General features: G+C 46.1%; 1 non-coding gene across 1 annotated transcript; it reads right to left on the reverse strand.

Moving 5' to 3' along the window:
- Positions 1–1,703: 1,703 nt before the first annotated feature.
- LOC138448172 (U1 spliceosomal RNA) lies at positions 1,704–1,863 on the reverse strand. The gene has a single exon (XR_011260023.1). It is a non-coding gene; the product is annotated as a U1 spliceosomal RNA (small nuclear RNA).
- Positions 1,864–2,367: the final 504 nt, after the last annotated feature.

Raw genomic sequence — 2,367 nt, forward strand, 5'->3', positions numbered from 1 at the left:
CCTCTTAAGGGAAACTGGGAGGGGCAGGCCTCTGCTAGCAGCTGAGCTTGGGGGAAGTGGATAAACCAGTTATTCCACCCTGTGATGTGGGAAGCCACACCCCTTTTTGACCAGGGCATAATTTTAAAAAGATAGATAACTCATAGTGCGGACTTGTCAGAATTATATAAGTAATATCATTATTTTTGTGATTTTTCTGTGAACATTTTGAGAGGCGTTAGGACCCTGTGGTGTATTCTGGGGGGTTGCTAGCAGAAAATAGGGTCTTACTCCAAATGTCTGCATGTTAAAAATCTGACACTTCATCAATTAATGTCCATACTCCTTGCGCACATGTGTGTAATTTTGGGTAAATGTCCGATATTGCAAAACCAGTTAAAAAGCGCAAAATGTTGTCATTTTTGAATGCAAGCCCCCAGAAAGATCAGAGGCGGACAAGCATGGACCATAAGGAATATATAATGTGCACATGTAATTTCAACAAATTGTATATCTGGGAAGGATGTATTTGAATCAAATATAGATTTGTGGGCAAACTGACCAGGGGAGGATCCTCTGACCCATAAACAGACTTCATCATGTTGACAATCCATTTCCTTCCCCCAATCATGGGAGAGGGGAGAATTGGGCCAATGACAAGTAGAGAGGGGCAGGCTTAGCTAGGCCCAAGCACACACCCATTTTCAAAACACATAAAAAGAGACTGCTGGGACAGGTAGAGACATTCAATTCCATTTGCTGCGGAGCATGCTGACCGACGACTTCACATCCAGAGATCCAGACTTCAAATCCATCAATCTCCAAAGACCAGAACTTTACTTCAGAACTCAAAGCAAGGGCCTAAACCAGGCTTGTCCAACCTTTTTGAATGTGGGGCCGAAGCATTAACTTTTTGTCACCCAGTGGGCCGGCGAGTCAAAAGTCAACAACCTCACCCAAAGCAGTATATTAAAAAGCAATATTGTGTGACCTTTGACACAATTGCATCACAGGCTGTGATAGCCATGCAGTCCCAAAGATAGCTTTTGGTGTCATGGCCAGTGATCAAAGGTTAGTTGCTTGTGATTTCTTTCAGTGTCTATGTGTTAATATTTTTCTGAAATAGTGGGGGCGACCGAACGTAGCGAGGGAGCTACAAGGTTCTAGAGAGGGTTTGGGGATTTGCCCCCCAATAATTTTTTTTCAAATATGGGGTTGAAATGGTGCATTTTACAGCAGAAAAGGTGACCAAAAAGCCATAAGTTTACAATCAGTTCTAAAGGGGAACATGAAAATTCCATGTCACCAACAGCAGAAAAGAACATTTTACAAGACAACACATTTTAATGATCAATGTGTCCACAGTGTAAGACAGCACTGTCACTGATGTAACACATTGTCATGCTGGTTGTACCCAAAAAATGCCCTGAAGCAACATGTCTATGCTGGCTGTTCCCAATTTAGGCCAGGATTGTCCTGTACAAAGCATGATTGATGCTGACTGAGCATTTGCAGTGTGCCCAATACATATGACAGCGTATCTCTGTAATACACATTACTTCTGTGGTGATGAAAGAAGCATAATTCAATTCAACAGATAAAATGTGGAAAAGCGATCACCCAAAGGTGAACCTAATGGAAGAAACGCAATGTGAGCACAATCTTAAAGTATGCAACCTAGCAGGCCTAGTGCACACTTTACCTTTTCTTTCACCAATAAATCAGGGGAGAACGCAAATGCAGTCTCCCACTACCAGAAATAATGCAGTCGTGTATCCCGCATTTGGGAACATAGCAGGGGACAGCAAATCCGATGTGCTATGGGTAAGACTCACCCTGGGAGATCTGCCCTTGAGATCAGATTCTCCCCTGCCAGCTAAGTATGAGTTGCATGCAAGAGGGCAGGGGTTGGGTCAGTTCTGGGAAGCCCTGCTTAGCAAGGGTGAGAAGGCAGGGCCTGACCCAGCCCCAACCCCCCACCAACCCGGAAGCTCTGAGCATCTGCAGAGCTGCCTGTCCCGCGTGTAGGGAAAAGCTCCAACAGGCAGAGCCCGGCAGAAGAGCAGATTGTAACGCAGTTCCTTTCTCCCATCAGGCCCTGCTCGGCCTGAGATTTGTATAAATAGCAGGGTGGCTCGAGCAGGCCTGTTGCAGTCTGCCCACTGGCCTGTCAGCCCCACATGGGCCTCTGGCCCTCCTGAGCGGAACTGTTCAGCGCTGGCCCCATTGACACCATCATAATCATCCTGGACCTCGACGCTCCACCACCCCTGAATCTCAGAGTTCTGCTCAATGACAATGCTGAAGCTTTGACATCTTTTCCGTAACCATATGGCGTGTTGTGTCAGCCGAGCCTGCACAGCGCCAAAGGCAAGTATTCCCTTGTCC

The sequence above is a fragment of the Ambystoma mexicanum genome, chromosome 3q (assembly GCF_040938575.1).
Source record: "Ambystoma mexicanum isolate Mex_15411 chromosome 3q, UKY_AmexF1_1, whole genome shotgun sequence".
NCBI classification, from domain to species: Eukaryota; Metazoa; Chordata; class Amphibia; order Caudata; family Ambystomatidae; genus Ambystoma; species Ambystoma mexicanum.